We start from the raw sequence: 14,815 nt of genomic DNA, 5'->3' as shown, positions 1-14,815 counted from the left end.
GAGCGACAATAGATGTGGTACTTCGAAAGCGTATTGAACCGTTTTTCTGTGGCTGCGATTACAGGTAAAATAATGGCAGATGAATGCACATATACCAAGTTGAGAGCTATTTTCTTTAGTTTGGATGGCATTAATTTTATGCCGGTGTAATAGTCCAGCGAGCGACCAATACTGCTGAATAATTCAGTAAATCATCTTCTTTGTGTTATATGGAAAGTAAAGAGAGTTCATGAAATTATAATTGAGACATTTGACTTAATCAGTGTTCCTGCCAGATATTACAAATGTAATGATTCAATTCTCATGGCCTTAATGTGATAGTTCTTGGCTGCGTTCCATATTAAGTGCATATAGTTCCTGCTGGGACTCAGTTAACTTTAAAGTAAGCTAGTTTTCAAATACTCTGTCTTTCATAGAATGATGAAAATGATATTTTAGTGTGTATCTGCACCTACCACTGCAAACCAAGTACATGGCAGAGGGGGTGTCCAGTTTCACTGGTTATCAGGGCTTTCTCTCGTTTCCTTCACGTGTGTATGGTGGCAAGATTGATTGCTTAAATGCCTCTATGCAGTCTGTACTGAGTCTCCAGTCTTCGTGACCCCTATGGAAACGATAGGTAGAGAGCTGTAATATGTTTCTAGAGTCATCATTAAAACTGAATCTAGGAACTTCGTAAGTAGGTTTTGACTGGATATGTCACATCTCTCTTTAACAAAAAGCCAGCCCTGTTTTGTTTAGCATTTTTGCGACACCCTATCACGGGTCGAAGAAGACCGCCCTACCCTTCTCTTCATATTTCATTGTCCCCTGTTAGTGCAATTCGATAAGCATCCCACTCTTGGGCAATTTTCTAGGAAGGATCGTGCGAGTAATTTGTAAACGGATCGCATTTCCCTAGTAATCTAAGAATGAATCGCAATATTCCACCTGCTTTACCTATTACTGATACTGTATAAACATTCCATTTCATAATACATGCAGGCCGCTGTGGCCGAGCGGCTCTAGGCGCTTCAGTCCGGAACCACGCTGCTGCTACGGTCGCAGGTTCGAATCATCCCTTGCGCCATGGATATGTGTGATGTCTTTAGATTATTAGTTAGGTTTAGGTAGTTCTAAGTCTAGGGGACTGATGACCAAGATGTTAAGTCCCATAGTGCATAGAGGCATCTGAAACATTTTTGAACCATTTCATAACACAACAGCCAGGTGTACGCATCAGTTAACCTATTCCAAATGTGACTCAGTTACAGGTTACTACCGATAGGATACTACTTCTTTTTCTCATTTCGAGAAGTGCACTACTTTTCCTTTCTGAACATTTGAAGCAAGTTGCCAATCTGTTTACAACCTTGAGACCTTATCAAAATCTGACTGAATATTTACACAGTTTCTTTCAGAAATTACTTCATTATCGACAACTGCTTCGGCTGCAAGAAGTCGGAGGTTACTGTTAACATTGTGCACAAGGTTAATAGTATAAAGCACTAACACCAAAGGACCTAACACTTTCCGGGGGCACACTCAACTTTACTTCTGCATCTATCAACGACTCTCAATCCAACATAACTTGCTACGTCCTACCTACCAAAAAATTCGTCGATCGAATCAAAAATTACGCTTGATAGGCTGTAAGATGGCAGTTTTCAAATGAAGCATAGACATGGTGCTCCGTAAAATACTTCTGAAATCTCGTGGAATACTGCAGACACATATCTAACCTGGTCCATGACTTTCAGGCTGTAATGTGTGAAAAGTGAGAATTGTGTTTCACGTGGTACATGTATTCGGAAACCAAATTAGTACTCATGGAGCAGGTCATTCTGCTCGAGATACATTTCATTTGAGGTCACAGTGAGTTCTAAGATTCTACAACAAATGAATGTCAAGGATGCTGGAAGGCAGTTTTGTTGATCACTTCTGTAATATTTCTTGTATACGAGTAGGACCTATGCTTTCTTTCAAATACTAGGAATGGTTATTTGTTTGAGAGATCTACGGTAGATTATACTTAAAAGAGGGTGTAACTCATCCGCATACTCATTGTGCCATTTGATAGAGCCAGAGCTTTGTTTAATTTTGACGATATCAGCTGTTTCTCGACGTCACTGCACTGACACTGAAATCTATTTCGCTCATCTTTTGAGTGGTACGAGAACTAATGGGGGCAATACTTCTGGATTATCTTATCAAAGGAACATTTAAAATTGGAATCAAGCATTTCCTATCTTCAATTTCAGTTCCTGCCTCTTCTGTGGGTGACTGGACGCAAATTCTGTGGCCACTAACAATTGTTACATGGAGGTAGAATTTATTTGGGTCTTGTGATAGATTTTTTGACAATATTTTTCTACGGTAATCACTTAAAGCGTCACGATCTGCGCTCTTGACAGCCAAACGCAATACATTCATCAGATCTCTATCTGCAGCCCACTAATTTATACTACACCAATCACGCAGTTGTGTCTGATTCTTTAGGAGTTTCTTCAATTGGTTTATTTCAGCACAAAAATGTGTAGCCATTTCATTTACATGTATGTTTTGCTCTAAACAGTACTTAACGTTCCCTGTTGTTGTTGTTGTTGTGGTCTTCAGTCCTGAGACTGGTTTGATGCAACTCTCCATGCTACTCTATCCTGTGCAAGCTTTTTCATCTCCCAGTACCTACTGCAACCTACATCCTTCTGAATCTTCTTAGTGTATTCATCTCTTGGTCTCCCTCTACGATTTTTACCCTCCACGCTGCCCTCCAATACTAAATTGGTGATTCCTTGATGCCTCAGAACATGTCCTACCAACCGATCCCTTCTTCTGGTCAAGTTGTGCCACAAACTTCTCTTCTCCCCAATCCTATTCAATACTTCCTCATTAGTTATGTGATCTACCCATCTAATCTTCAGCATTCTTCTGTAGCACCACATTTCGAAAGCTTCAATTCTCTTCTTGTCCAAACTATTTATCGTCCATGTTTCACTTCCGTACATGGCTACACTCCATACGAATACTTTCAGAAATGACTTCCTGACACTTAAATCAATACTGGATGTTAACAAATTTCTCTTCTTCAGAAACGCTTTCCTTGCCATTGCCAGCCTACATTTTATATCCTCTCTACTTCGACCATCATCAGTTATTTTGCTCCCCAAATAGCAAAACTCCTTTACTACTTTAAGTGCCTCATTACCTAATCTAATTCCCTCAGCATCACCCGACTTAATTAGACTACATTCCATTATCCTTGTTTTGATTTTGTTGATGTTCATCTTATTTCCTCCTTTCAAGACACTGTCCATTCCATTCAACTGCTCTTCCAAGTCCTTTGCTGTCTCTGACAGAATTACAATGTCATCGGTGAACCTCAAAGTTTTTATTTCTTCTCCATGAATTTTAATACCTACTCCGAATTTTTCTTCTGTTTCCTTTACTGCTTGCTCAATATACAGATTGAACAACATCGGGGAGAGGCTACAACCCTGTCTCACTCCCTTCCCAACCACTGCTTCCCTTTCATGTCCCTCGACTCTTATAACTGCCATTTGGTTTCTGTACAAATTGTAAATAGCCTTTCGCTCCCTGTATTTTACCCCTCCCACCTTTAGAATTTGAAAGAGAGTATTCCAGTCAACATTGTCAAAAGCTTTCTCTAAGTCTACAAATGCTAGAAACGTAGGTTTTCCTTTCCTTAATCTTTCTTCTAAGATAAGTCGTAAGGTCAGTATTGCCTCACGTGTTCCAGTGTTTCTACGGAATCCAAACTGATCTTCCCCGAGGTTGGCTTCTACTAGTTTTTCCATTCGTCTGTAAAGAATTCGTGTTAGTATTTTGCAGCTGTGACTTATTAAGCTGAGAGTTCGGTAATTTTCACATCTGTCAACACCTGCTTTCTTTGGGATTGGAATTATTATATTCTTCTTGAAGTCTGAGGGTATTTCGCCTGTTTCATACATCTTGCTCACCAGATGGTAGAGTTTTGTCAGGACTGGCTCTCCCACGGCCGTCAGTAGTTCCAATGGAATATTGTCTACTCCGGGGGCCTTGTTTCGACTCAGGTCTTTCAGTGCTCTGTCAAACTCTTCACGCAGTATCATATCTCCCATTTCATCTTCATATACCTCCTCTTCCATTTCCATAATATTCTCCTCAAGTACATCGCCCTTGTATAGACCCTCTATATACTCCTTCCACCTTTCTGCTTTCCCTTCTTTGCTTAGAACTGGGTTTCCATCTGAGCTCTTGATATTCATACAAGTGGTTCTCTTCTCTCCAAAGGTCTCTTTAATTTTCCTATAGGCGGTATCTATCTTACCCCTAGTGAGATAGGCCTCTACATCCTTACATTTGTCCTCTAGCCATCCCTGCTTAGCCATTTTGCACTTCCTGTCGATCTCATTTTTGAGACGTTTGTATTCCTTTTTGCCTGTTTCACTTACTGCATTTTATATTTTCTCCTTTCATCAATTAAATTCAATATTTCTTCTGTTACCCAATGATTTCTACTAGCCCTCGTCTTTTTACCTACTTTATCCTCTGCTGCCTTCACTACTTCATCCCTCAAAGCTACCCATTCTTGTTCTACTGTATTTATTTCCCCCATTCCTGTCAATTGCTCCCTTATGCTCTCCCTGAATCTCTGTACAACCTCTGGTTGTTTTAGTTTATCCAGGTCCCATCTCCTTAAATTCCCACCTTTTTGCAGTTTCTTCAGTTTTAATCTACAGGTCATAACCAATAGATTGTGGTCAGAGTCCACATCTGCCCCTGGAAATGTCTTACAATTTAAAACCTGGTTCCTAAATCTCTGTCTTACCATTATATAATCTATCTGATACCTTTTAGTATCTCCAGGGTTCTTCCATGTATACAACCTTCTTTCATGATTCTTAAACCAAGTGTTAGTTATGATTATGTTGTGCTCTGTGCAAAATTCGACCAAGCGGCTTCCTCTTTCATTTCTGTCCCCCAATCCATATTCACCTACTATGTTTCCTTCTCTCCCTTTTCCTACACTCGAATTCCAGTCACTCATGACTATTAAATTTTCGTCTCCCTTCACAATCTGAATAATTTCTTTTATTTCATCATACATTTCTTCAATTTCTTCGTCATCTGCAGAGCTAGTTGGCATATAAACTTGTACTACTGTAGTAGGCGTGGGCTTCGTATCTATCTTGGCCACAATAATGCGTTCACTATGCTGTTTGTAGTAGCTTACCCGCATTCCTATTTTCCTATTCATTATTAAACCTACTCCTGCATTACCCCTATTTGATTTTGTGTTTATAACCCTGTAGTCACCTGACCAGAAGTCTGGTTCCTCGTGCCACCGAACTTCAGTAATTCCCACTATATCTAACTTCAACCTATCCATTTCCCTTTTTAAATTTTCGAACCTACCTGCCCGATTAAGGGATCTGACATTCCACGCTCCAATCCGTAGAACGCCAGTTTTCTTTCTCCTGATAACGACATCCTCTTGAGTAGTCCCCACCCGGAGATCCGAATGGGGGACTATTTTACCTCCGGAATATTTTATCCAAGAGGACGCCATCATCATGTAATCATACAGTAATACTATATTATACTGAAATTAGAAAGGTAAAAATTGTCTTTCCATTTTAAATGCCTGTTTCTCAATGTAACAAAAAGATAAAAGCAACAAATGTAAAATTTAAATAACCAGAAAATGGTGCAGGAGGTACCTGGTTAATTAATCTGTGTTATATGTTCAGTAAACACAAGGAGTGTGAAATCCCAGAACATTTTCATTCATTGAAATGTATGAAAACGTATTTATCCGTTACAGTAACAATAAAATTGAAAATATGGCACCAATTACAGCCAGATATGTAGATCTAGTTGGGAAATGACTAAGATTTCTTAGCCTTTTTTATTTTTAAATTTCACTCTCGCACATTTTGTTTACCTGAATCTGTAATAATGACTGGTTACAGACAGTTGTCAAACACTAAGGTGATTGTAAGTCCGTAATTAACAAAGCTATTACCTCTGTCAGCAAAAACATGTGGCATCGAGAGACGTTATAGCTACAAAACTAGTTAAGTGCGACTACATACCACCGTCTGTGCTCATTTTAAGGAGAAATGGACAAGAAAATTTATAATACTTAGCGCAATAGAGGAATCATGGCCAATTATTTCGTATTTATGTAAAGCTGTAACCCTGATTTTTCTAGCTACTTTCGAAAATGTCTTACACCTTTTAACAAAAATCTCTCATGTTAGTATCGATTAAACAGTACCTTTACTAACTGCTGAGTAAGTCTTTGCGAACATTTCATATACTTGCGGGGCTGATACCAGGCTAAATATCTAATTCTTTAATGTATATTTGACGTTAGACTTAGTAAGAGTCAAGCAATTACAGGACATACAGTTTTCATATTGTCAGCGCAATCACGTAAAAACATGACTGCAATACGTGACACTATCTTTTGTGCAGAAAATGAATTTTGCTGGCCATAGGCTGTGTGATAAGTTGACTGTCTTCGTGGCTCATTTGGGGAGCGGGCCTGGGTTTCATAGAGAGTCGGAAGCGGATTATTCGAAAGCAGCTTCCGGAACACAGACCCACATACTGACGTCAGCGAAACGTGTAAGATAGGATTTGCATTGAGACCCTGACATTCCTGCCTGAGCGGCTGATATCTTGGGTAGAGCACGAACTGCTGTGGACGAGTCTGTCATGTGAGTAACACTATCAGGTCACCATAGCTATTCTGTCCGAGACATGTCACGCGTATCAAAAGAGCACTGTTCGTTGTTGTATTCTACGTTGTTGATCTGGAATTTGAATTTCTAAAAGGTCCCTAACAAGGCTTTTCCTACTGTATTTTGTCATTGGTTTCTAGCCATTATAGGTTATTGTAGCACCCAGAACAAGTTAATTGTTCCATTGGTGTAACCAGTCAAATTTGAATAACATTTCAGTACTGATGCAGAGCATCGGAGAGTATTTATTCCATCTGAACGTCTTTGATTCCATATTTACTGAATATCTTTTTATTAATTAAGATTGTACTTTTACTTCTGTTTTTGCTTTAACAATGTCTCGTTTGACCATCACAAAGCTCGCCTATATGTAAAATTTTATTACACCTTTACTGTAGAAGTAGTAAGCGCTATTTCACACACCAAAATTCATTTATACGGTTTCTTTATGTAATCATTAGCGGTCTGGTTACAGAATCAAATTTTTGATGACATCGCAATTAGTTTTGATGTGTATGTTTACTGTTTTCGAATTACATTCAAGTGCCTGATTGAGCTCTCTGCTGTCTGTAGCATTCGCAGTGACATCACGTAGCAGTTATCTGGGAAATATCCATAATGTAATATGCGTGCAGTTTCTGACATTACCTACATTAATTTCACCGACGATGTTTAACAAATTCATAGTTAGTTACAGTAACAAGGAAAAACATGAGTACGCAGTTAAGTTTCGCATGGAGGTGCAGCTTTCATGATACAATGTGTTTTCCTGGCTCAGAAAGTCAGCTGGAAGGGAGATACCCCTGTCAGTCATGATCCTTCACAGCAAGGAGTATCTAGTGGAAAACAGAACTCTTCTAGAGATGTGTGCCTTGTACGTTGCTCTCATTTTGAGGAGGGGTTTCCATAGAACACCAATAGCTGATTAGTGGTTTCTTTTGTGTGAAGCTGGTGAATGCTTGTCATTGTACTAATACTTTGGCTTTCACGACATTATTGCTAAGGATCTCTCTTTAGTTTATGCCAGAGAAATTAAATGACTTATACCACTGCCGCCCACTTATTGTACGTCAGGTCAGTTACGATCACTTACAAGGCATTTTGTCAGTATACTGCCATCCCACCATTCACAATATTTCAGTATATTTAAGTAGTGCATCGGCACTTATAATAGGATTTGAGGCATTTTCACAGGTGCCGGTCGTTGTCGCCATAATAAACACAAGACAGTCGCCATAAACAGATGAATATTTGCTAACAAATTAAAATTATTGTTACTCGGAACTTTTATGTACATAAAAACACGAATTATTATCAAGATATTTGTAGCTGCGTCACCCAGGACCTCTAGTAACATTCATCTTTCACTCTCCATCTACGATTATACGTTTGTGTGGGAGGAACTGATTGTTCTCCACAAAAAATTCGAAATGTTGGTCCAGGGTCTCCAAACTTGTATACTTATTATTGAAAATTTCTTTGAGTAACCAGAAGTATTCTCCAAGGTTGCATTCCACTCCTTCCTCTACTTTCACTGCACAACAATACTTATCGTTGCTGGAACGAGACAAATGCCGAGTAGCTTCCTTTTCTCCATATGCGTTCATATTGTCAGGTCCGCAATAAGAACTGATGTTTCCGACATTGTGTCTGCGTTATTACTGTGTCGTGTAAATATTTTCTAGGCTGCCTGTCTTTGGGCTTTACCGGGCAATGATACGGAAAGTATGATCGTATTTAGAATGGAATTTCTTGATCTGTCCTCTTTCCCTGATGACAGTGTATGCGTTGTGATCAACATAAACTTACCAGCATTGTAATATATCAGTCTTCCTGATTTGTCATAGCTCTTGTGACTCTGTAAAGAATTTGCTTCTAATATTACTTGGCCTTCTGTATTTTGATGCCCCAATCCATTTCTTGTCGAGGAGTGTGTTTAATGATTCCTCGTATATTTCTGCTGGACTGTAGGTCGTAAATTATTTCACTTGTCACGAGTCCTGTTGCTGCACTAGGTACCTTATTTACAACAGTCATGAAGTCATTATAAGTCTCTCCACTTTTCTGTTGTTTTTGGCAGTAGGCACGACACATCTGATTGATCTCCTTTATTATCTTTTAAGCTGGATTAGATTTACGTCTGTACTCGGTTATCATAATTTATTTGACACTGAAGTTGCAAAGAAACTGGTATAGGCATGCTTACTCAAATACAGAGCTATCTAAACTGGCAGAGTGCGGCGCTGCAGTCGGCAACGCCTACATAAGACAAGTGCCTGTTGCGGTTGTTACACCGTTTGCTGCTGCTACAAAAGGCAGGTTTTCAAGATTTAAGTGAGTTTGAACGTGGTGTTACAGTAGGCACACCAGCGATGTGGCCCAGCATCTCCGAGAGAGCGATGAAGTGGTGATTTTCCCGTACGACCATTTCACGAGTGTCCCGTGAATATCAGGAATCCGTTAAAACATCAGATCTCTTACATCGCTGCGCCCGGAAAAAGATCCTACAAGAACGGGACCAACGACGGCTGAAGGAATCGTTCAAAATGACAGAAGTGCATCCCTTCAGAAAATTGCTGGAGATTTTAATGCTTGGCCATCATGTGTCAGGGTGCGAACAATTCAAAGGAACATCGTCGATAAGGGCTTTCGGAGCCGAAGACCCACTCGTGTACACTAGATGACTGCACGCCACGAAGTTCTACACCTCGCCTGGGTCCGTCAACACCGACATTCGGCTGTTGATGGCTGGAAACATGTTGCGTAGTCGGACGAGTCTCGTTTCGAATTGTATCGAGCGGATGGACGTGTACGGGTATGTACACAACCTCATGAATCCATGGACCCTGCATGTCAGCCGTTGACTGTTCAAGCTGATGGAGTCTGTAATGGAGTAGGGTATGGGCAGTTGGAGTCATATGGGACCCCATATATGTATACAAACGACTGTCACAGTTGACACGTACGTAAGCATCCTGTCTGATAACTTCCATCCATTCATGTCCATTGTGCATTCCGACGGACTTGGGCAATTACAGCAGGACAACGCGACTCCCCACACGTCCAGAATTGCTACAGAGTAACTGCAGGAACACTCTTATGAGTTTAAACACTTCCACTAGCCACCAGACTCCCCAGAAATGAATATTATTGGGCATGTCAAGGATGACTTGCAACGTGTTTTTCAGAAGATGTATCCACCCCCTTCTACTCTTACGGATTTGTGGACACCCCTGCAGAATTTATGGTGTCAGTTCTCTCCAGCACTACTTCAGACATTGGTCGAGTCCATGCCCTGTAGTTTTGGGACACTTCTGCATGATCGTGGGGGCCCTACACGATATTAGGCAGATGTACCTGTTTCTTTGGCTGATATGTTTGGGATGGCAGATTGGACTTTGATAATCATTTCTCAATGCAGATGCTTTGCGGTTGTCACTCCTAATCTGACAGAACGTACTGTATATAGACATAATTTGTTATTAGTTTTCCCTGTATATGGATGGCTACAATATCTATTGCATTTTCTACATGATCGGATACACTAGAACTTACCTATTTCTGTTCGCAGCAACATAACAGTTTGCACGTTTGCATTTTATTACAAAAAAATAGAAAAGGAACTACATATTTGCCGGCTCTGAAGTGTTCGTTGTTCTAATGTGTTGCCTGAAGAAGTCTCTATCTTTATGTTGTGTCATATGAATTTTGCAATACTGGATCATTAGAAGCAAATGCTATCTATGCTACGATATCTCGTTGTGGAGCAATTAACGCTTCGGCTACTTTCCGTCAATTGTACATCCAAAACATATTTTCATACTTTTTAATTCCTGGTCTTCATCCTCATCACGTGTAATCTTCCCCTTCATACTGTGCAGGTCTTCTTGTTCCAATAAAAATTTCTTTCTCTTGACAGTTCACTGCTGTATTATCGTGAAACTCTGTAGATAAGAGAGACAACACATGTGAAAGAGCATTTCGCTTTCCATCGTAGTCTTTAGAAGCTAATGTGCATCTGGTCAACCAAATGTGGTACAGTTTGCTGTTCGACAGAAAGAATTAGGTATTTGACCAATTATAACTTTCATATGCCTTCTAGCCCCCCCCCCCCCTCCCCCATGAATCATGGCCATGCCGTTGGTGGGGATGCTTGCATGCCTCAGCGATACAGATAGCCGTACCGTAGGTGCAACCACAACGGAGGGGTATCTGCTGAGAGGCCAGACAAACGTATGGTTCCTGAAGAGGGGCAGCAGCCTTTTCAGTAGTTGCAGGGGCAACAGTCTGGATGATTGACTGACCTGGCCTTGCAACATTAACCAAAACAGCCTTGCTGTGCTGGTACTGCGAACGGCTGAGAGCAAGGGAAACTATGGCCCTAATTTTTTCCGAGGGCATGCAGCTTTACTGTATGGTTAAATGATGATGGCGCCCTCTTGGGTAAAATATTCCGGAGGTAAAATAGTCCCCCATTCGGATCTCCGGGCGGGGACTACTCAAGAGGGTGTCGTTATCAGCAGAAAGAAAACTGGCGTTCTACGGATAGGGGCGTGGAATGTCAGATCCCTTAATCGGGCAGGTAGGTTAGAAAATTTAAAAAGGGAAATGGATAGGTTAATGTTAGATATAGTGGGATTTAATGAAGTTCGGTGGCAGGAGGAACAAGACTTCTGGTCAGGTGACAACAGGGTTATAAACACAAAATCAAATAGGGGTAATGCAGGAGTAGGTTTAAAAATGAATAGGAAATTAGGAATGCGGGTAAGCTACTACAAACAGCATAGCGAACTCATTATTGTGGCCAAGATAGATACGAAGCCCACGCCTACTACAGTAGTACAAGTTTATATGCCAACTAGCTCTGCAGATGACGAAGAAATTGAAGAAATGTGTGATAAAATAAAAGAAATTTTTCAGATAGTGAAGGGTGACGAAAATTTAATAGTCATGGGTGAATGGAATTCGGTAGTAGGAAAAGGGAGAGAAGGAAACGTAGTAGGTGAATACGGATTGGGGCTAAGAAATGAAAGAGGAAGCCGTCTGGTAGAATTTAGCACAGAGCACAACTTAATCATAGCTAACACTTGGTTCAAGAATCATAAAAGAAGGCTGTATACATGGAAGAGGCCTCGAGATACTGACAGGTTTCAGGTAGAATATATAATGGTAAGACAGAGATTTAGGAACCAGGTTTTAAATTGTAAGACATTTCCAGGGGCAGATGTAGACTCTGACCACAAACTATTGGTTATGAACTGTAGATTAAAACTGAAGAAACTGCAAAAAGGTGGGAATTTAAGGAGATGGGACCTGGATAAACTGACTAAAGCAGAGGTTGTACAGAGTTTCTGGGAGAGCATAAGGGAGCAATTGACAGGAATGGAGGAAAGAAATACAGTAGAAGAAGAATGGGTAGCTTTGAGGGATGAAGTACTGAAGCCAGCAGAGAATCACGTGGGTAAAAAGACAAGGGCTAGTAGAAATCCTTGGGTAACAGTAGAAATACTGAAATTAATTGATGAAAGGAGAAAATATAAAAATGCAGTAAATGAAGCAGGCAACAGGGAATACAATCGTCTCAAAAATAAGATCGACAGGAAGTGCCAAATGACTAAGCAGGGATGGTTAGAGGACAAATGTAAGGATGTAGAGCCTTATCTTACTAGGGGTAAGATAGATACTGCCTACAGGAAAATTAAAGAGAACTTTGGAGATAAGAGAACCACTTGCATGAACATCAAGTGCTCAGATGGAAACCCAGTTCTAAGCAAAGAAGGGAAAGCAGAAAGGTGGTAGGAGTATATAGAGGGTCTATACAGGGGCGATGTTCTTGAGGACAATATTATGGAAATGGAAGAGGATGTAGATGAAGATGAAATGGGAGATACGATACTGCGTGAAGAGTTTGACAGAGCACTGAAAGACCTGAGTCGAAACAAGGCCCCCAGAGTAGACAACATTCCATTGGATCTACTGACAGCCTTGGGAGAGCCAGTCCTGACAAAACTCTACCATCTAGTGATCAAGATGTATCAAACAGGCGAAGTACCCTCAGACTTCAAGAAGAATATAATAATTCCAATCCCAAAGAAAGTAGGTGTTGACAGACGTGAAAATTACCGAACTATCAGTTTAATAGGTCACATCTGCAAAACACTAACGTGAATTCCTTACAGATGGACGGAAAAACTGGTAGAAGCCGACCTCGGGGAAGATCAGTTTGGATTCCGTGGAAATGTTGGAACACGTGAGGCAATACTGACCCTACGACTTATCTCAGAAGCTAGTTTAAGGAAGGGCAAACCTACGTTTCTAGCATTTGTAGACTTAGAGATAGCTTTTGACAATGTTGACTGAAATACTCTCTTTGAAATTATGAAGGTGGCAGGGGTAAAATACAGGGAGCGAAAGGCTATTTACAATTTGTACAGAAACCAGATGGCAGTTATTAGAGTCGAGGGGCATGAAAGGGAAGCAGTGGTAGGGAAGCGAGTGAGACAGCGTTGTAGTCTCTCCACGATGTTATTCAATCTGTATATTGAGCAAGCAGTGACGGAAACAAAAGAAAAATTCGGAGTAGGTATTAAAATCCATCTGTCTCTGACAGAATTACTATGTCATCGGCGAACCTCAAAGTTTTTATTTCTTCTCCATGGATTTTAATACCTACTCCAAATTTTTCTTTTGTTTCCTTTACTGCTTGCTCAATATAGAGATTGAATAACATCGGGGAGAGGCTACAACCCTGTCTTACTCCCTTCCCAACCACTGCTTCCCTTTCATGTTCCTCAACTCTTATAACTGCCATCTGGTTTCTGTACAAGTTGTAAATAGCCTTTCGCTCCCTGTATTTTACCCCTGCCACCTTTAGAATTTGAAAGAGAGTATTCCAGTCAACATTGTCAAAAGCTTTCTCTAGGTCTACAAATGCTAGAAACGTAGGTTTGCCTTTCCTTAATCTTTCTTCTAAGACAAGTCGTAAGGTCAGTATTGCCTCACGTGTTCCAGTATTTCTACGGAATCCAAACTGATCTTCCCCGAGGTCGGCTTCTACTAGTTTTTCCATTCGTCTGTAAAGAATTCGTGTTAGTACTTTGCAGCTGTGGCTTATTAAACTGATTGTTCGGTAATTTTCACATCTGTCAACACCTGCTTTCTTTGGGATTGGAATTATTATATTCTTCTTGAAGTCTGACGGTATTTCGCCTGTTTCATACATCTTGCTCACCAGATGGTAGAGTTTTGTCAGGACTGGCTCTCCCAAGGCCGTCAGTAGTTCCAATGGAATGTTGTCTACTCCGGGGGCCTTGTTTCGACTCAGGTCCTTCAGTGCTCTGTCAAACTCTTCACGCAGTATCGTATCTCCCATTTCATCTTCATCTACATTCTCTTCCATTTCCATAATACTGTCCTCAAGTGCATCGCCCTTGTATAGACTCTCTATATACTCCTCCCACCTTTCTGCTTTCCCTTCTTTGCTTAGAACTGGGTTTCCATCTGAGCTCTTGGTGTTCATACAAGTCGTTCTCTTATCTCCAAAGGTCTCTTTAATTTTCCTGTAGGCAGTATCTATCTTACCCCTAGTGAGATAAGCCTCTACATCCTTACATTTGTCCTCTAGCCATCCCTGCTTAGCCATTTTGCACTTCCTGTCGATTTCATTTTTGAGACGTTTGTATTCCTTTTTGCCTGCTTCATTTACTGCATTTTTATATTTTCTCCTTTCTTCAATTAAATTCAATATTTATTCTGTTACCCAAGGATTTCTACTAAATCTCTTCTTTTTACCTACTTGATCGTCTGCTGCCTTCACTACTTCATCCCTCAGAGCTACCCATTCTTCTTCTACTGTATTTCTTTCCCCCATTCCTGTCAATTGTTCCCTTATGCACTCCCTCAAACTCTCTACCACCTCTGGTTTAGTCAGTTTATCCAGGTCCCATCTCCTTAAATTCCCACCTTTTTGCAGTTTCTTCAGTTTTAATCTACAGGTCATAACCAATAGATTGTGGTCAGAGTCCACATCTGCCCCTGGAACTGTCTTACAATTTAAAACCTGGTTCCTAAATCTCTGTCTTACCATT

General features: G+C 40.5%; 1 protein-coding gene across 1 annotated transcript in view; it reads right to left on the bottom strand.

The window, feature by feature from the left end:
• The window catches only part of LOC126474444 (glycine receptor subunit alpha-4-like), a 724,913-nt gene that overhangs the window by 119,032 nt on the left and 591,066 nt on the right, over nucleotides 1-14,815 (bottom strand). The gene's annotated exons all lie outside the window — the stretch shown is intronic.

The sequence above is a fragment of the Schistocerca serialis genome, chromosome 4 (genome assembly GCF_023864345.2).
Source record: "Schistocerca serialis cubense isolate TAMUIC-IGC-003099 chromosome 4, iqSchSeri2.2, whole genome shotgun sequence".
Classification (NCBI taxonomy): Eukaryota; Metazoa; Arthropoda; class Insecta; order Orthoptera; family Acrididae; genus Schistocerca; species Schistocerca serialis.
This window is presented reverse-complemented; position numbering and strand designations above follow the sequence as displayed.